Here is a 20,962-nt window from a genome sequence, read left to right as displayed (position 1 = left end):
AAAACATAGAAAAGTTGCCATTATACAGCACTGCCTGACCCCTCTACCTACCTTTACAGGTTGTAGGCAGTCACCTTGTTGGGTGTAGCAGACCTTAGTGGTGGTATCCCAATGAAACCGCCTCATAAGTTTCAACAGTGGTGGGTTCCTCACCAGCTGTCTCGATTAAAGGCCACAACCTTACCCTATCCGCCAACTCAAAAGCACAAGAGCACTATGTGTAATTAATCCCTCCTGGCCTTGGCATATTTTTCCATGGATAATTTAACTGCCTGCTCTGTGGTCCCCTGTCCTAGATGAAAGCCATATTGAGCCTTTGAGAAAAAGGAATTCTTTCATGCCCATGCTTCCAGCTTTTCCAGGATAACCCGTCCTAAGGTTTTTACTGTAGCATCTAACAAATATATTGGGCGATAATACGAAGGACAGTTCCTGTTCGCTTTCTTAAATATTGCCACTACAGTGGATTCCCCCAGGTGTCAAATCTACTTTAAAACATTGGTCACTAATGGGCCCCAGAATTCCAGTTCGGATTTTAGCATGTCAGTGGGGTCTACATCGGGACTTGGGGTCTTGCCCGAAGCAGCACTCTGGATAGCTTTAGTTACTGCTGTTAAATCAATAAATTAACTTAGCCAGGCATCATTAAAAAAAGAGCAGATCAATTACTGGTTCATATGCGGTTCCTCAAATCGATCATTGGGGTTAAAAAATTTGGAAAAATGGCTTACCCACTCCTTTTAAAAAATTTCACATTCTACTCCATTTGAAGGAGCCTTCATAAAAAAAATGGTTGGTTAATAACCTCCCTGTAGCCGGGCGGCTCTCCGCTCAGCTAATCGCGGCGCTGGCAGGTCAGCCGAAGGGTGCACCGGTGGCACCGCTTTGGAGGACCCAGAACCAGAAGAGATAGGAAACCCGGAAGTCTGGGTTTCCTCAGAAACAAAAGTCGGACAACCGACGCGGGCGGAAGAAGTAGCAGAGACGCCAAAAGCAGCAGAGACGCCGGTCGAAGGAGAGACGAGGGACAAACCCGAAGGACCAGAACAAGCAGAGACGTCGCACGGAGAAGACGACGAGAACGAACCTCGGATGACGGTGGGGCACAGAGACCCCTAGAGAACTCATCGCCTGCCACGTCTCTGGAGGGGCGTGGCTAAGGCAGGTACGTTCCTGCCTCCATAACCATTACCAGGCAATCCTCAGGAGGTGGAAGGGGTTAGACGGGTCTTCTACTGCTGTATCAGGGAGCGAGCAGGGCAAGAGTAGAGAGCTCACCTGGAATAAATATATATATCCATTTTCTTTTCTCCTTTGGTAATAAGTATATGTTAGTTGATCATTGCTGAGAGAAAAAGCGTACCTCATCTTTTAGTATTAGCTTTTGAACAAGGTTTTTTTTTTTTCCCTTTTTCTTTTCCTTTCTCATTTGCTACCCTCTCTGGTTCTTTCTTTGACCAGATCCATATTTTCCACTAACCCACTATACCAAGACACCAGGAGAACTGTGAAGGCAACAGTCCTTCTATTGCGGTCTGTTTATTGTTTTTTTAAATTTATTTATCTGTTCTTTCTTTCTGTGTTATTTATGCACCTTTGGAAGTCACTGATAACTGAGAGCAAAACACTTTGGGTGAGAGCTTGTATGGTTGGAGGTTTCCCCAACATCCCTCACACCTACCCGCACCTCCCCCTTTCTAACCGAGACCAATAGTCTGAAAATATTGGACTTACCTTTCTTTTCCTTTTTGGCGTTCCCCTCTCCTTGGCCAACCTGACCACGTTGGATCTTCATCTCGGAGGAAGCACCAGAGATCAGACCCGAGAAGTCCCACCTGAAAAGAAGATAATAATCAACGTCAAAAGGAAGAGGGATTGAGGGCGGAACCTAACAGAGTGTATAAAGGAGACATACAGAATAAAAATAAAGTTTCAACTACAAACCCTTTTACTTCCCAACTTGTTTCCGTTGTGTTCGCACCACTCTACACCCACCCTTCGTACACTCCCAAAAAGAGTCTACTATCATTTAGATGAGCCGCTTTTTCTAGGTCTTCCCACGCTTTATCCCTGATTTCCCTCTTCCTAATTCGTGCGCCTTTGTATAGTGTGTCCTGGCTAATCTTCCTGTCTCAATGTTACACAGGATTGAATTGGTGACTTTTTTAGGGCTTTTAGAGCTGAAGTACAATCCAAATTAAACCAAGAGTGTGGTATGTGGTCTTTGGGGGAGTCTGGTATTTGTTGATAGTTAACATCATGCTGTTTAGCTTTCACAGATCTTCCTAGCATCACCATCAGTGGAAAGACATTGGAGAATCTCCAGGTTGGCTTCTGTTACTATGTCTTCCAAAAATTGACATGGGTCAATACGATCCCATTTTAGCTGTAACCGCCTGTTAACAGGAAAGTGTATCGGGAGGTCTAATACATCACTAGAGCCCGAAAACAACTAGATATCAAACGTTAAAATGATCGATGATGAGGTGTATGGTAAGGGGCACACCCCATAATTTAATAATTTTGGAATAAGATCTTTAGAAATTAACGCAAAATCAATCGTGCTACCTTTGCCTTTGCCTACCAATGTGGGCTCATCAATGGTATTTTGACTATTAAAGTCAGATGACAAAACATGCTTTTTATAAGGGTAGTTTTGTTTAATGCTTACCCATACAGCATGTGTGTAAAGTGGCTTACATTTTCAATTTTTCCATTGGCGAATCCATATATGCAATTAGCACTCAAAATACAGTGCTTGATATGGAAATCACCAACCCACATAATTGGTATATAACATCCCTTGCAACTTGAATGGTTTTCAAGTATTTATCCCAGTTCCTCTATAATGCCCAAAGGTCTAATACTTTGATGGTGAGATTCTCAAATTTTACCAATATAAAGACAGCCAGAACCCCCCGATTTCCCTCCCAGCTGATGACGAAACTTCCAGGGAGCAATAGAATTGAAATCCTTCAAGGTGCATGGGGTCATTGGTCCAGGTCTCCTGACAAGATACTATATCAAATGTGCTTATACGGGATTCCCAGTCCTCATTTACCAACTTCTGTTGAATCCCAGCAATGTTCCATGATATCACTTGCAACCTTTGTCCCTTCCTCCTATTAGCTCAGATAGTAGTTTGGTTTGACATTTGTAGTGAAAAGGGCTCACAATTTACATCTTGGGCTACACAATTATGATGTCCCTGTGTTGCAGCCTTATCAGGCAGTCAATCATTTTCCATGAGGCTGGAAAGGGCTTTAAAGTGATTAGACAGAGCAATAGGTGGACCAGAGACATGACCTGGATCTGACCTTGAAATTAGATGGTGGACCCTGTTATCAGATGTTGATGTTGGAGGACTATAAAAATAACCTTACAGGCATGCCCTAACATGTTGTGTAAAAGGTGAGAAAGATGAAGAAGAGTTCAGGAGTGACAACAGATAATACACCAATCCCGGGTCTCTGAAATTCAGAACCATGCAGATACCTTGTGTGGTCTTACCTGAGTGACCGACTCCTATCCACCAAGTCAAAATGGCACCCAGCATTGGTCCTACACCAATGTGCGGCTTTGTTTGTAAGACTTTGACAATCCTCAAAAGACACCTCTGCTAGAGTTGTGACCACCTCTAAAATAATTATGTAGTGAGTACTTTCTGGTGGAAGGGGTAGATTTATTGATTGGTTTTCAGAGACTGGACAAGCTGCCTTCCGGTAGGTAGTATATACAGGCACTGGCTGGTGGGTACCCCATGATGTGCTGGCGTGCATAAGTGGCAGTTCTGGGACCTATGGCATGAGTGCTCAGAATATTCTGGGTGTTATCTCTGTCGCTCTGATTAGTGGTTTTAGAACAAGCTGATACCTGGTCTCCCCCTGACAGAGCTGTGACTCCTTGTAATGCTGCTTCTGGGACCTGGACTTTGTCTGCTGGGCACTTCACCTGACCCACCATTTCCTCCCGAAAAGTTAACTGCATTTTTTCTACAGCAGCAATTGCCGACTGACAACATTCTTTTGGAAAGTTATTTGAATTAATTATAGTACTTTTACAGGCAGAAAGCTGCCTGTTAGTTAAAGATTTGTCCAAAAATGGAAGAGAAACTTTCCCTTTTCCCCTCTTCCTTTTTGAAGGAGGCAATTTTTTCCAGAGAGTAAACTTTGGTGAATATGTAGTGATGTCATTCACCTCACTGTGAGAAACACACAGGTTCTTTGAATTCTGCTAATTTGGACCCATGGACGCAGTTATGCGTCAAAAAGTATAGCGCCATCTTGCGTCATTCTAGGACACCAGCTGGGTGCCAAGGGTGGGCTAGCGTAAAAAAAAATACGTTAGCCGGTTGGGGGTGGCAGTATGGGAGAAGGGGCATCATTTTCTTACACAAAACCATCCATACCACGTGACTTCTGTCTTCGAAAAGACAGGAGTCATGCCCACCACCCCAGTGGCCGGCACAGGAGAGGATAAATATGGGGCTTTGGGGCTAGCACCATTTTTTAGATGGGAACGCCTACCTTGCATCTCATTGACGCAAGGTAGGTTCACACTTCTAAAAAATTGGGCAAACTCCAATATTTTGACGTTAGATGTGCCTAGTGTCAAAATATAATATAAATATGGCGTTAGTCTTGCGCCAAAGTTGCATAAAAAAATTATGCAAATTTGGCGCAAATGGACTATAAATATGCCCCTTCGTTTTTAAAGACTTGCTAGGAGACATGTGCACTTGGCCGTTAGGCTCAACAATAGTGCTGCCCTTTTGCATATTTGAGAAAACTAAGAGGGTATCAGTTGGGGGAATATCTGCTGGAGGCACTTGAATAACAATTTTCCTTTGAACAGCCTGAATCTGGTTCTCAACTAGATTAATTTCAGTAGACAAGGACCCCATAGCCGATGTAAGATAAGTGGTAATGGAGGGGGTTGAACCCAGAGATTTCCCAGGCATTCTTCGACTTCAATGCGTCTCTCGTCCGATGCGACGCAGGAGCATTGATGCTCCAGACCTCCATCCGCAGAGCCTACTTTTGGGTCTGCTCCACCCCTGCCTGAGTTTCTGGGAGCCAGGCGACCCCTGCCCAACTCAAGGAGTTTTATGAGGCCATGCGCCTCATATTTGGGACGTCCAACCCCTCTGCATCGCCTTTGGGGGCTGGGGGTTAGGATGGGTGCCCTTCGGGTTCCGCATTAGCAGCTTTGGCCTTGGCCCCTGAGGGTTCCTCCGGATCCGCTACCGGATCCAGGCCAACGCCGGTCGTACCTCTGCACCAGCTAGGTCATCAATGCTCCCGATGTTGGTTGTGCCCATGATCGACATAGACCCAATCCTTATTCCCAACGACCTAGAGCCGGAACGGCATTGGCCAACTTTGCTTCCAACTTGATGTGGCCTTCTCACCCCAGGTTGGATTTGAACCCTTATTATGCTGGGTATGGATACGAGGAAGGTTTGGAGGGGACTCTGACCCTTTAGAATACCAGCTAGATAACACTGATTTAGACCGGGCACAGCAATTGGGCGAGGCTAGTGGTCTGGATACTTCTCTAGACGCTGCATGCTTTCTCCTCCTACTGTGGGTACGGTGGAGGGAGCCTCTCATTCTATGGAGGTCAGTAGGGCAGCTGAGGTCCTTGGCCTAGAGCTGCCCTCTGTAGCGATCAGGACGAATCTCCCTACAGAGGTGTGTCAACCTGGGGCTTCCACTTTGGAGCCTCTCCTCCCCTTTATGAAGCCATCACTGATGTCCTTCTGGGTACTTGGTCCAGACCCAGCACAGGAGTTCCTGTGAACAGGACAATCACTCGCTGCAATAGGCCCTGTTGGACTTTTGCTTATGCAGGGTCATCCCCAGTCTTTTTCACCTCCTGCCTCCTAATTTTTTCTGACATGTTGCTGTTGGCTTTTCAACTCTGAGCACTTTACCACTGCTAACCAGTGCTAAAGTGCATATGCTCTCCTGTTTAAATTGTATGTAAGTGGTTTATCCATGATTGGCATATTTGATTTACTGGTAAGTCCCTAGTAAGGTGCACTAGAGGTGCCAGGGCCTGTAACTCAAATGCTACTAGTGGGCCTGCAGCACTGGTTGTGCCACCCACATAAGTAGCTCTGTAATCATGTCTCAGACCTGCCCCTGCAGTGTCTGTATGTGTATTTTTACACTGTAAATTCGACTTGGCAAGTGTACCCACTTGCCAGGCCTAAACCTTCCCTTTTCTTACATGTAAGGCACCCCTAAGGTAGGCCCTAGGTAGCCCCAAGGGCAGGGTGCAGTGTATGGATAAGGTAGGACATATAGTAATGTGGTTTATATGTCCTGACAGTGAAATACTGCCAATTTCGTTTTCACTGTTGCAAGGTCTGTCTCTCTCTCATAGGATAAAATGGGGGCTACCTTTAAATATGATTAAAGGGTAGATTCCCCTAGAGAGTAGATGGACATGTGGAGTTTGGGATCCCTGAACTCACAATTTAAAAATACATCTTTTAGTAAAGCTGATTTTAAGATTGTGCGTTTGGAAATGCCACTTTTAGAAAGTGAGCATTTTCTTGCTTAAACCATTCTGTGACTCTGCCTGGTTTGTGGATTCCCTGTCTGGGTCAGTTTGACAGTTGGGTTGTTTTTCACCTCACACCAGACAGTGACACAAAGGGAGCTGGGGTGTGATCTGCATTTCCTGATTAGCCATCTCTGCTAGGAGGGAGGGGTGGAGTGGTCACTCTCATCTGAAAGGACTGTGCCTGCCTCTGACAATGCTGTCTCCAGCCCCCTGGTGTGTGTCTGAGGCCTTGCCTGGGCAAGGCAGGATTTCACAAGAAGGTGTGAGTCCCCTTTGAAGAAAGGTGACTTCAAAGACTAAAATGGGTATAAGAAGGGCACCCAAACTTACAAACTTTAGAAACACTTCTGGAACCAAGAGGAACCTCTGCCTGGAGAAGAGCTGATAGCTGAGGAACAAGTGCTGCCCTGCCTGTGACTGTGCTTTGTGGAGCTTTCCTGCAGTGCTGCTTCTGCCAGAGTAAGAGGGCAAAGACTGGACTTTGTGTGCCTTCCATCTTGAAGAAGAAATCTCCAAGGGCTTGATGTAGAGCTTGCCTCCTGTTGTTGAAGTCTCAGGGATAGCAAAGACTTCTTCCTGCCAGCACCTGGAGTCTCTGGAGAGACCCCTACTCTGCTCTGTGGTGCCCTTCCAGTTCCTGGGACCCTGAAAGGAGAGGCTGGCAGCCTAAGGACAAAAATACACGCACCGAGCACCGTGCGGAGAAAAGATCGACGCGAATCCGATCGCGGCTGAGAAAACGACGCGACGCCGGTTCCGCAGCTGAGAAACGACGCCGCAGGAAACGCGACCGAAAAACCGACGCCCGGAGCAGGAGAAACGACGCGCAGCATCGCTGACGGAGGCTGAGAGATCGCACCCTGCGCCGCGGGACTTTCGGATCGTCGTGTGGCTGGCTTTTTCAACGCGCACCGCCGTGCCGAGTTGTTTTCGACGCACACAGCCGTGCAGGGTTACTTTCGACGCACACCGCCCGTGCGGGGTTATTTTTGACGCAAACCAGGTACATTTTCACGCTAGCAGCGCTAGTGTGGTGTTACCACTACCTAAAGACTCTTTTTATTTTAAACCTTTAAAAAAATCATAACTTGACTTGTGTATGTTGGATTTTTGTCGTTTTGGTCTTGTTTTGTCTAGATAAATATTTCCTATTTTTTCTAAACTGGTGTTGTGTCATTTTGTAGTGTTTTCATTAAGTTACTGTGTGTGTTGGTACAAATACTTTACACCTAGCACTCTGAGGTTAAGCCTACTGCTCTGCCAAGCTACCAAGGGGGTAAGCAGGGGTTAGCTGAGGGTGATTCTCTTTTATCCTAACTAGAGTGAGGGTCCTTGCTTGAACAGGGGGTAACCAGACTGTCAACCAAAGACCCCATTTCTAACAGGCCCACTCCAAACAACCATAAATTCCAGTGTCAGCACTCCACACCTGAGAGCCTTGTCATTCAGGCATCCTCGTCATCTGGTGCATTCCCTTCCGCTCCCCCGGACAGCGAATCAAAGGGACTGGACCAAGTTAGGTAGAAGATTTTTTCTTCCTGCAGTCTGGCATTGCGGTCGGTGAACATCGCATGCCTTTCGGTCCGCTATACCCACTCTTTGTGGGGTACGATTTCACAAGTTCTGCCGCAGATCCCAGAGGAGGCCCAAACTATTGTCTCTCAAGCCATTGCTGATGGGAGAGATGCGGCTAAGTTCACCATTCGATGTGGACTGAACACGACCAACTCGCTAGGTAGATTGGTTGCATTAACGGTGGCTTGAAGCACCACGCCTGGTTGAGGACATCTTGTTTTTCAGGAATTGTCCAACAGACCCTCATGGACATGCCCCTTGATGGCACCCATCTCTTCGGAGACAAGGCAGACTCAGTGCTTGAGAGGTTTAAGAAGTCTCAGGCTACAGCCAAGTCCCTTGGCCTTCCGGTTGCTCCTCACCCCGAACAGTCTGCGTTTCGTGGCGACGGAAGGGGCTCCCTGTCACATCCCTTTTCCAGCCACTGTGCCACCCACGCTGCTCATCCCCTGCGTAGCCCTGGACGCGGAATACCCAGGGCTCGTGGGATAGGGAACCTGAGGTCTGCCCGGCCCACCCCTACCCCTGCTGCAGCCTCAAAACCTTCCTAGTCCATACCCCTCTCATGTACCACTTGGTGGCAGGATTAGCCATCACCTTCCCCACTGGTAGACCATCACAACGGACAGGTGGGTGTTGAAGATCATCCGAAGGCGCTACTCCCTCCCCTTCGAGACTACCCCAATGGCCATGCCTCCATCTTACGGCCCCTTTCCGGAGGATCATCTGGCACTTCTTCACGAGGAAGTCATGGCTCTCTTGGCCAAGGGGGCCATAGAGAGGGTCCCTGCACCAGAAGTAGGTGTGGTCGTTATTCTGGTGCCCAAAAAGGACAAGAGCTTACATCCTATCCTAGACCTTCAGGCCCTCAATCTCTTCCTCAAGAAGGAGAAGTTCAAAATACTCACTCTGGCTCAGGTAATTTCTGGCGTGGACCCAGGAGACTGGATGGCGTTGGACTTGCAGGACGCTTATTTCCATATTCCAGTCCTGCCTGCCCACAGACGCCATCTACAATTCGGGGTAGGTCACGAACACTTTCAATTTAGCATGTTCCCCTTCGGCCTTACTAGCCCCCTTTGGGTGTTCACGAAAGTGGCTGTGGTTGTAGCTCATCTGCGCAGGTTAGAGGTTTAAGTCTTCCTCCTACCTCGAGGACTGGCTGTTGAAGGCGGACACGCCCCAGAAAGTCATCTCCCACCTTCAGACTACGGTGAACCTCTTGCACATGCTGGGGTTCACCATAACCATGCCAAAGTCACACCTGACTCCCTCTCAAAAGCTCCCTTTCATCTGGACACAGTGTGGTTTTGGGCCTTTCCTCCTGAAAAGCAAGTCAAGGATATTCAGGCTATGATTACATGTTTCAGCCACTATCCTGGATTTTGGTGACAACGCTCTAAGGCTGCTGAGCCTCATGGCCTCCTGCATTCTGCTAGTGACACATGCCCGATGGCATATGTGGGCTCTGCAGTTGGACTTGAAGTTCCAGTGGGCGTAGCATCAGGGGAATCTTTCCAACATGGTCCAGATCTCAGAGGGGACTGCAAAAGATCTGCAGTGGTGGCTTTCGAATCAGGATTGGGTCAACGGCCTATCCTTCTCCCTTTCCCAGCCAGATCTGACAGTAGTGACAGACGTGTCATTCCTGGGATGGGGCGGCCACATTGGAGAGGTAGAGATCAAAGGCCTCTGGTCTCCGGCAGAGACTGTGCTCCACATCAACCTTCTGGAGCTCCGGAGGATTAGGCTTGCATTGAAAGCATTCCTTCCCTCTCTCAAAGGGAAAGTAGTGTAGGTGTTCACGAACAACACTACCTTCATGTAGTACTGGAAGAAACAGGGCAGAGTAGGGTTCTGGACACTTTGTCAAAAGGCTCTGCACCTCTGGACATGTCTGGCACATCAGGACATATCCCTGGTGGCACAGCACCTGGTGGGCTCTCTGAACGCCAGAGCAGACAAACTCAGCCATCGATGCATAGTCGAGCACGCACGGCGTCCCCATTCGAGGTGGCACAAGGTCTCTTTCACAAATTGGGAGAGCCTTGATTAGATCTGTTCGCCTCCGCAGAGAATGCGCAATGTCAGCTGTTTTGCACATTGGAGTTTCCATGGCAGGACTAGCTGGGTGACGCTTTTATTCTCGAGTGGAACTCAGGCCTCCCTTACACCTTCCCACCAATACCACTTCTGTCTAGAGTTCTGAAGAAGATAAAGAATGGCTGGCCCCAAGTAATCCTTGTGGCTGCGGACTGGGCACCGAGAGTATAGTATCCAGAACTATTGAGCATGGCCACTGATCCTCCAGTCAGACTGCCTCTTTAGGAGGATCTTCTGTCGCAGCAACAGGGGAGGGTTATCCATCTGACCCTGTCCAATCTTAGCATTCATGCATGGAGATTGAGCAGCGACAGTTGGTGGGTTTTGACCTTCCACCTGAAGTCTTTGAGGTTATCTTGGCAGCCCAGGCGCCCCTCCACCAAAAAGGTATCTGGCTGTTTTTGTTATTAGTTTGTGTCATGGTGTACAAACAAGTCTCTTGATCCCCTCTCTGCTCCTCTCTCTGAGGTTCTTCTGTTAATCCTATCTTTTCTGCATTGGGCACTCTTAAAGGTTACTTGTCGGCTATCTCAGCCTTTCTAAGGTTGCTGGGCCAACCTTCTCTTTTTAAGCCTCCTCTTGTGGGTAGATTCCTGAAGGATTTTACCCATTTGTTTCCTCCCACTCCATTTATCATGCCTCAGTGGGACCTTAATCTTGTTCTTACTTGTTTGATGTGTGCTCCCTTTGAGCCATTATACAACTGTCCTTTGCAGCTCCTTACCCTTAAAACTGCATTTCTTGTTGCCATCATCTCTGCTCGCAGGGTGAGTGAGCTTCAGGCTCTTTCTTCTAAACCCCATTCTTGTCTGGTTTCCTTGACAAGGCTGTGGCCCGTACGAGGGCCTCCTTTCTTCCCAAAGTGGTCACACCCTTTCAAGTAGGCCAATCCATCACTTTGCCTACTTTTTACGCACCCCCACATCCTTCTCATAAAGAGGAGAGACTCTACTGTCTAGATCCAAAAAGAGCATTGGTGTTCTACCTCAATCGTACCAAAGAGTTGCAGGTGGATGATCAACTCTTTGTTGGATATGTGAGTGCGAAGAAAGGGAAAGCAGTGCAGAAGTGTACCATCTCACATGGGGTGCTTCTTTGCATTAAAATGTGCTATGATTTGGCTAAAAAGCAACCCCCTGAGGGCTTGCGCACTCACTCCACCAGAGCAACTGCTATTACCACACCGTTAGCACGTGGGGTTCTTGTCCTGGATATCTGTCAGAGAGCAACGTGGGCATCTCTGCACATGTTTACAAAGCATTACTGCCTGGACAGTCAGGTTTGCAGAGACGGCTACTTTGGTTGTTTGGCCCTGAAGGACTTTCTATTATGATCTTGGTTTTCATCCCAGCACCGAGGATGGTATTGCTGGGGTATCCATTCTAAGGTAAGGAATCTGAAACTAGAAGTCTCTATCAGATGAACAAGTTACTTACCTTTGGTAACTATTGATCGGGTAGTGACATATTCTAGTTGCAGATTCTTTTCCGACCCACCCATGCTCCCCGCTTGCGAAATGATGTCTAGGGAGAGGGATTACTCTTTCAGGACCCTAGTTTTGGTGCACTATTCTCAGAGCCTTCATGGCTCTGCTCTCTGGCATGGAAAGTCGTGAAAAGAAACTGACGTCACTGTGCCAAGGTAGTGCCTATATACGACCCCGCCATCATCACGGCGACCACGATGCCAATGACGGAATCAGAGTCGACCGATGCCTCCTGTCGGCACGCAAGGGTATTGCTCGAAGAAAAATCTCCGGATCCATTCTGACACCTGGGGAAATACCAAGGTAAGTAATCTGCAATTAGAATATGTCTCTACTAGATAAATCATTACCAAAGTTAAGTAACTCATTCTACAGGACCACTGCAAGATGACAAGATAGTAGTAGTAATAAAAGTAATAGTGGTCTCAAAATACGAAGCTCAGAGCTCATGCAGTCCTCCATGGCTCCAGAAAACAGCTCCCTTACAGCAGCTCCACTACTCCTCTTGATGGTCCAAGCAGGGGGCTGGGAATTTTAACCCGGTCAAAGGTAAAGCTACCAGGTATACCATCTGTTTGTGAGGCCATGACGAAGCAGACCAGCCAGTCCCCTCATGCAGCATGCAGCATGTTTCATGCAACACCACCACAACCAGTACTGCCACCAGTCCGACCGCCCTACTGTACGTCTAGGACTGCCAGCCTCCACGAGCAGACCAGGCACAGTGATGGCTCGATGATGGTGCTGGAAGCGGCAAAAGCAGTGACACAGGAGCGCATAGAGGGGTCGAAACATGATCACTGGCACCAAAGTCACTGGCGCTGTGATAAAATAAAATGAATCAGGGCTGGCCCTGCAACCCCCAGGGCCTTTCAGACTGGACAAGTCCAAAGATTTCGGAGGTGCAGAAAAATCAATCAGCATATAAATTTGTCAGTATCAGCTATTAAAAGAAGAAGTAATTAGTAAATCATAACAAATGCATTAAGCATGTTATTTAAAGAAAATAATCCCTACTTTAGGAATGAGAATGGAAAGGTCAGTTAGACACCCTTAAAGAGTCCTGATTCAAGAGAGAGAGTATAAGCATAAACTTCAGCTTCAAAAATCAGTTCAGTAATTCAATAATCAATCGATGCAGAACTTCTCATGAAGAGAGGTTCAAGAAACTCAGTAGATTCTCACGCAAATGGCAAATGAGATAGTGAGGGGTGGAAAGTCATGAATGTGGATAAAGTGTCTGTGGGGAAAAAGTGGTAACCTACTCTAGGAACACACACTGTATAGACAACACATATGTTGAATGTTGCAGTTTGTTGTTTCTTCTTGCTTCATCCAACAAATCATCTTTCAATGCTCTCATGAGAACAGTATCACTCCTCGTCTTCTCATCAGGAACACAATGAACTTAAGCAGCAGTGTTGAATGAAACAATCTCTTAAGCAATACAATTTTCTTTCTCTTACACTTTGTCCTAATACATTATTTTATCTTTTGAAAATGCTGCATCTTCATGTGTGAACTTCTTAATTATCTCACAAAAGAACAAGGGGCATATTTACAATCTTTTGATGCAGGGCAGCGCCACAAGTCCTCTTGCTGCGCTGCCCTGCATCAAAAGAAAAGGGCAGGAATGCACTGTATATACATGATGCAGCGCATTCCTATCCTTTTCCCTGCACTGGCCCACAAGGGCTGCCATGGGCCAATGCAGACACCCTTGCACTATGGTGCAAGTGTGTCTGTGTTCCGGGGATGATCATTTTTGTGCAGGAAGAGGCAACTTTTTGCACAAAAACAATCATGAGAAGCGTTTTCCTCTTTCTATGTGTAGAAAAAGAAACAAATGAGGAGAAATAAAGGTATTTATCCTTGTTGCACCTTTCTTACACCTTCCCTGCGAAGCATAGGCTTTTGAAGTATTCCCAGGTATACAAATCCTTGTAAATCTGGAAATGCGTCAGAATCCATGGGTGTTGCATGGGAACACCCACCACAATCCACGGAGCGCCTCTTTGACGCAAAGTAATGCGACTTGCCGCTGCATTGTCTTACTCCATATCTACAAGGCCATGCAGAGTGGCTTTGCCTGGCCTTGTAGATATGGGTCTGCAGCCTGCAACTTTGGTGCATCAAAAAAGGTGACGCACGGGCGGTCCAAGCCGCTTGTAAATATGTCTCCAAATCTGTATTCATTAGTTAACAGTGATCTTTGTGTAAAAAAAAGTATTTGCAAAATCAAATTAAAACCTTTATTGCAACTATTATTCATTATAAAACGCATGTCCTTGGGAAGGTCAGGAAATGAACATTTTGTGTTAGCTTACATTATTCAGTCATGTCAGCTTATAAAACAATGTTGCTTCAACTATTCAGGCCTAGATCGAGAAACTATTGTTAGCTACTACAATTTTTTTCATTTAAGCATTTGTTTTTGTATCAAAGCCTGCATGTCAATTCTGCACCTTATCACATTCTTTTTCTTGAAATTGTAAAATACGTCAGCAGAATCCTCGGCCACCAATTGTGTCATGCTTCATCATTGGGATGCTCCTAATTAAGAATAGGCATCATACCCCTCTGTGTTGGCTTATAATGATATAAGCACTTAAAGAGATACTATCATTTTCATTAAGCATGTAGATGGTATTCAATTAATTATGACAGTGATATAAAATTACCTGAAGGTCAACCAATCTTGTCTTACTGTTTCCTTTGTGTAGTTGCACATGCCACCACTCAATTCATTTGATGCTTTAAAGGCAGTTTGTGATCAACCATCACCACCAGGGTTTTAACATCAAACAATTCGTATGAATTTAATTCTAACTATTCTGATGATAGAGGACAGATGGGCGAGTCGACTGTTATCCATCTACCAGGCTGTATTTAAATGTGTAACTAGGTATTTGAAGTATGTGAAAAGAAACTAAAGCATGGCAGACAACTACGTCATTATAGGTGCCAGCCACATGCCAATACAGGTCTATGTTAAGTCTGGAAGGTTGGAGATTTAACAGTTGCTATACACTCCTTCCAGGTATCCCAGGCAATGATATGGCGCTCACCAATATATTTGGGAAACCATTGTAGAAAAAGAGGTGGGGAATAAACATCAGGTGGTGCTCCAGTACAAGGGTTGGCAACCTAGCAACCCCAAACGAATACCATCTCCCAGAAAAACTGGGGGTACTAACCTGAAGATACAGAAACGCTCTGAGCATTCAATCTTTCAAGTACAAATCAATGTCCAGTGTCACAACTGTAAAGCTTCTTGGTGCTTTTAATCTAACTTTGTCTTGTAGCAATAATACATCGCAGCATGAATATCTTATCTTGCTCCAGAATTAAGTGATGCAACTTCAATGTATAATGCAGACAGGCCGGAATCTCACCCGGAGTACTCTCCAATCTGCATTGATGCCCCCACCAGGAAAGAAGAAAGAGCTGATTACCCTGCAAAAAATTCCTAATTGCGTTTATCTCCAGTTACACTAATTGATCATATTTGAGTTAAAGTCAAACAATGGTATCTGGTTACAATATATAAATTCATTGGTATATGCACAGCATTATTTTTTCAGTGAACATACTATCGGATATAATAAAACCTTAATTGGGAAAAGCTTTAAATGGTCTCTTCAAGTGATTATCTTTTTAGAAAGAATAAAATATAAATCAATAAGTTTGCAATAAATATTGAATCCCATAGGAGTGATCAGGTCTCTTTGTCTTACTTAGCTACATATCTGTCCACTAAATCTAGTATGGAGCACAGTAGTTTTCAATGAGCCAGAAATTGTCTGGTCGGAAGTGTAAGAACTGGAACTTAAATGCTCTGGCCACATAGGCACTTCTAAAATCTCAACCGCTCCCACAAATTCATGATAGGATACTGTCAGTAGTAGAATGTTAATTCATGACAGACTGGACCTCTACAACAAATTAATTATTTTTTTATGCTAGTAGAATACCCGGATACCTTTACTCTTCAAACTCAAAGGTGACAGGTGCCCCACCCCTGGTAGTGACATCATCAATGACTGAGAGCCCACCCCAGAACTGACATAGGTGTAGATGGGATCACGTGGGCTGTGACATCAGCTGAACATGTATTAGTCACGTGTCAGGGTCTTTGCCATAGTGGCTAGGGCTATGGGATATGTAAAACTGTAACCCTACTGGTGTGCGCAGTGTTTCTGAGTTTAAGAGGCATGCCTGGGCACGTTCAGACAGCCACAAGCCTGTGCCAACTGTCTGGCTCATCAGAACAAGGGTCTATGGGAATACACAGCCAACCTCCCTATTGCTGTCTAACCCAAAGCCGGGCTGGTCAAATGTGGCTTTTAAAAAAATTAAGGGGGTCATTCGGGGCCAGGGTTGGCGGGAGCACCGCCAACAGGCTGGCGGTGCCCCGCAGGGCATTCTGACCGCGGCGGTTTGGCCGCGGTCAGAAGTGGAAAACCGGCGATCTCCCGCCGGTTTTCCGCTGCCCAAAAGAATCCTCCATGGCGGCGCAGCTCGCTGCGCCGCCATGGGGATTCTGACACCCCATACCGCCATCCTGTTGTCCTGGGCGTAAGAGGGCCCCACAAAGAATTTCAGTGTCTGCTCAGCAGACACTGAAATTCGCGACGGGTGCAACTGCACCCGTCGCACCTTTCCACTCCGCCGGCTCCATTCAGAGCCGGCGTCCTCGTGGGAAGGTTGTTTTCCACTGGGCTGGCGGGCGGCCAGTGGAAAACCCAGAATCACCGCAGCGGTCTTACGACTGCGGTGCGGTATTCTGGAGGGGGTGATTCTAACTCTGGCGGGCGGCCTCCGCCGCCCGCCAGAGTTAGAATCACCCCCTAAGTGTCTTTCATTAGAACCAACTAGTCAAATTTTGAAATGAAACCCTAAAACACAGATGCTTGCTCCAAACCTACCACGAGAATGGTCAAATGTGATTAGCAGATGTTAAAGTATAAAGTGACCACAAAGACTTACATATACACAATTTTGAAGCACACAGAGACTGTGATTAGCAGATGCCAAAGTATGAAGTGACTGTAAAGTTGGAGTCTTTGTACTTTGTTCAAAAGCTTTTATTTCAGTATTGAATTACAAAGGTTTGCCGAGTCTGCCATGCGTGCTGCATGTCTCTACTCCGACCCCATCTGCCACACAACAAACTTCGAATCTCCATTCCGGAATCCGAATGGAGACAGGCTCACACAAGTACACTGGTTTACAATAACTTAAATAACAACATAACAGTAACCACAAAGGTTTACACAATCTGTAGTTGAAGGAGACAGAGGCTGTCAAACAAAACCCTAACTCAGATGCTTACTCCAAACTTCCCACGAGAATGGTCAAATGTGATTAGCAGATGTCAAAGTATAAAGTGGCAACCCAAGGTGACACAATCAATGGTTGAAGCAGCCCCAGTGCCATGAAATCAAACCCCAAAACACAAACACATATTGAGGTCTGTGCATAATTGGTATTTGGTAACAAGTATAAAAAACCGTCAGGGATAATGCACACAACCACATTCACGAGCCGCTTTGAGCTACTTATTTGAAGATGCTCAGCATTCAAAATGCCGATTACCTGTCAAGATATTGCCAGTTGTCAGGATTTCAACCTTTGTCCTATTCAAGAGATGGTAGCTATTCATTTAGTAGAAGAAGTGCATTTATTTAAGTTTCTTTTATTGATTTAAAACTTTTGCACAAAAGAAAACCATAGCAATTTCAAGACCTTGTATATATACCATTCGTAAAGATAACCAGTGCACTTTTTTAAAGGGATCTATTTTAAAGCTCAATGACGCATTTCCATTTCGTAAGGGTTGCTTATACACTTACAGGCATGTGTTCAGGTCAGTTCATACTGTTTAACCCAGGCCACCCCTAATCTTTTTGACCTTGGCCAGGACAGCCCATAATATTGAATGTCACCATATTGGTGGATATGTTTTCTGCTGGTTGTTATGTTTGCTTTCTCACCTGATGACTTACTTGGGGCAGAGGTGGATTTGAAAGTCATCAGTATTTTGTGCTTAACTTGGATAGGTGGTACAGCTGGGGTTCATGGACAGGTATTTTTAGCGACCAGAACTTCTTTTTTCAAGAAACTTTGATGCAGAGCAAGAGAGCGAAAAACACAAAAGGGGCAATGAAGGAGGAAGAGAAAGATGGGAAAACAGTGACACAAGGGATGAAAAAGAGCCTGCAAGTGTGAAGTAAAGATGCAGGTAGGGGATTAAAGATGCATGAGGTGAAATCACAACTACAGTCTTAGTTTTCTGCACCCCAACTTTTGAGCTATGTGCTCCTAACCAAATTTGGGACCCCTGCACTTTAGAAAAAAAACGAATTACCTATTGTGTCTATAAATTTCGGACTTAATTGTACCTCATAAAGGGAGATGATATGAGCAGGGGGGGTCGCATGTAAGTGTTAGAGTGCTGGACCACGTTGAGTGCTTTGGGGGACCCTAGATACAATCGGTTTGAACGTTCAGGATGATTAAAGTTCAGAATATTTATTTAAAAAAGGGCATAGTCGTTCCTTAGCGCTATCTGTGCGCCATATTTATAAACTGACATAGGATGGCGCTAAGGAATGGTTAGCGTGAACAAAAAGATGCTAACATGTGCGACATGCAGTAAGGAAAAATGACACTAATGCCGAAAAAGGGGCACTAGACCATTTTGCAGCATGTAAACATGTTGCAAAAGGGTGAGCTCAATTTTCACATCGCAGTAGTGTCAAAACAAAATGTACAAGCAGGAAAGAGTGCAATTGCAAGAAAGATAGAATGATCAGGCCAGGAGAGACCTAGTGGAGACCCCAGCCACCCAAGTACCAGCCAGGAGGGTCCAGAAAAGTCCCAGAAAGAAGGAGAAGAGAAAGTGCAAGTGTCACTTTAGCGAGGAGGAGCATGACATCCTAGTCAGAGAGGTGACGGAGCACCAACACCAGCTCTTCGTCACCTCCAAATTGCCAGTCGGTAGGAGAGACGCAATATGACAGGCAGTAGTGGACAAAATCAACAGCTTCACAGAGGTGAAGAGGACTGTCACTGAGGTCAAGAAGCACTGACATGATTGCCAGTGCAGGGCTAAGGAGAAACTCACCAGGAACCGTAAGGCAGCACTGCAGACTGGAGGTGGAAGTCCCGCACCACAGGATGACCTGGAAGAGCTGGAGGAGATGGTTGCAGCGGTTATCCCGGAGGAGCTGGTCACAGGAATCACAGGTCCGTACAGCGCGGATTACCAGGAACCACCACAAATGCAGGGTAAGTTGCAGGAGGAAATATCTGGAACTCCACTAATGGCAGAAGGGGGAGGCAAATAGGACAAACTCAATGCATGCTAAAGGGTTGCATCGGGACACATAGACCCTGAATCAAGGCGCACTATCCCCACCCAAGCCACACATGTACTGGCACTTTAGTTGTGCTATGCACTCCAACATATACACAATGTTAACATAGGCCACTCACTATGGCTATACTCCACCATGTAAATATGGATCACATTGCCTTGTAGGGATGTGCAAATAGTGTTGCTATGAGCAAACACCCATTGCATATAGTCAAAGCCCCTGTACCAACACAATGTAGACATCAGAAACTAGGACAGAACTCAGTACCACCCCAAGGGTGGTGTTAGGGTGGTGTCTCTTGCCAAAATGCTTCCCTTCCTCTTTGTCGCATTGCCTTTACTCATGTGTGCTGCATTTTGCAGCACATTGAAATGCTATCTCAGCAGAAATAGCTTGTACATGTGCAGGAAGGAACGCACAAATCATCACTTCAAGGCAGGCACCCCGTCATCTTGCTTCAACAATGCCTGTGTTGGTTCAGGGAGAGCAAATCTATGCAGGCGCAGAGGGAATGGGAGGGCTGTACTGTATCCAAGTAAATATGGCACTTTGCTGCGTAGCTAAACAGCTGCAGTGTACTGCAACACATCTTGCAGCAGCCCTGAGCCATGCCAAATGTAAGAAAATCTGCTCTAAACCTTGCAACCTGTGGATCACAACCCATACAGGGTGAACCCACAACAACACACACACAAAAATATGCATCATATGGGAATGGCCACAAAATAAAATAAATACAGCACATTGTGCATGTATGTAAACATCATGTGTGCAGCTGTACAAGTGGCTGCAATCTCACCATCTGACAAGATAGAGGACTAGATCAAACAGAATATTATGGTGCGTGCGGCTGTGCAAAATTAGCCAGTATCACACACCGTCATGTTCAAAACGCAGGGATGCCCATATACATCGCACCCCTGTGTACCCCCCTGTGCAAGTGGAAATTAGATGTTGTGTGCCAATGCAGCCACCTTTGCACCATAGTGGGGGAGAATGTTTTTGTGCAGGAAGGAACATCTTCCTTCACAAAAAACAAACTTAAATTGCAATTTACTCCTACTCTGTGTGCAGCAGAATGCAGCACATATAGAAAAAACAAAAAAAACAAGTAGAAATGTAAGCATTACTCCTAGATTTTGCCATGCTAAACTCACCCCTAGGATGGTGTCACATATTTTCCCAGCATCCGGGAAATAAATAGCCCAAAATCTGAGGCAGTGTCAAAACGCAGTGGGTGTTGCTGTGGTACGCCCACAGCAACACCCGTTGCATACACCTTCCATGCTAATTGCTGGCTGTGAAGGAGCCATATATAGAAGGTGGCACCAAAGCATAAAAAGTGGCTTCATGCCACCTTGTACATATGGGGCAGGGCATTGCACCACCTGAGCCTCACCAAAAGTGACACTCAGGTGGCACTTGGGGCACCTACATTACCCCAAAATACCTAGTGGCATATTTATGAGCCCCTAAAGCCACCGGAGCACCACTTTTCGTGACACTCCGGTGGCGCAGTGACCTGCACTGTATTTACAAGGTGGTATTAAGCAACTCAGACACTTCTGGACAAGATACAACTGGGGAAGAAACTCTGAACCAGAACCTGCAACCTGCCAAGAGAAACTCCCTGGCTGCCCAAAGGACTCACCTGACTGCTTTGCTGAAAAGGACTGCTACCTTGCTGTTGCCCTGCTGCCTTGCTGCCCTCTGGGTCTGCTGAGAAGTGCTTGCCATGGGATCGACGCAGCTCCTGTGACTTCGTTCCGCTCACCCAGGATTTCTCTGCATGGAAAATATTGACGCATCGTCTGTGTGCGTCTGGAGAAACCAACGAACACCT

The 20,962-nt window shown here is 46.1% G+C and overlaps 1 protein-coding gene across 2 annotated transcripts in view; it reads left to right on the top strand.

Moving 5' to 3' along the window:
- LOC138289633 (alcohol dehydrogenase 1-like) overlaps positions 1–20,962 on the top strand; it is a 385,600-nt gene that overhangs the window by 350,587 nt on the left and 14,051 nt on the right. The window lies entirely within an intron of this gene.

This window comes from Pleurodeles waltl, chromosome 1_1 (assembly GCF_031143425.1).
Source record: "Pleurodeles waltl isolate 20211129_DDA chromosome 1_1, aPleWal1.hap1.20221129, whole genome shotgun sequence".
NCBI classification, from domain to species: domain Eukaryota; kingdom Metazoa; phylum Chordata; class Amphibia; order Caudata; family Salamandridae; genus Pleurodeles; species Pleurodeles waltl.
The sequence above is the reverse complement of the archived record's forward strand: the minus strand, read 5'-3'. Positions and strand labels throughout refer to the sequence as shown.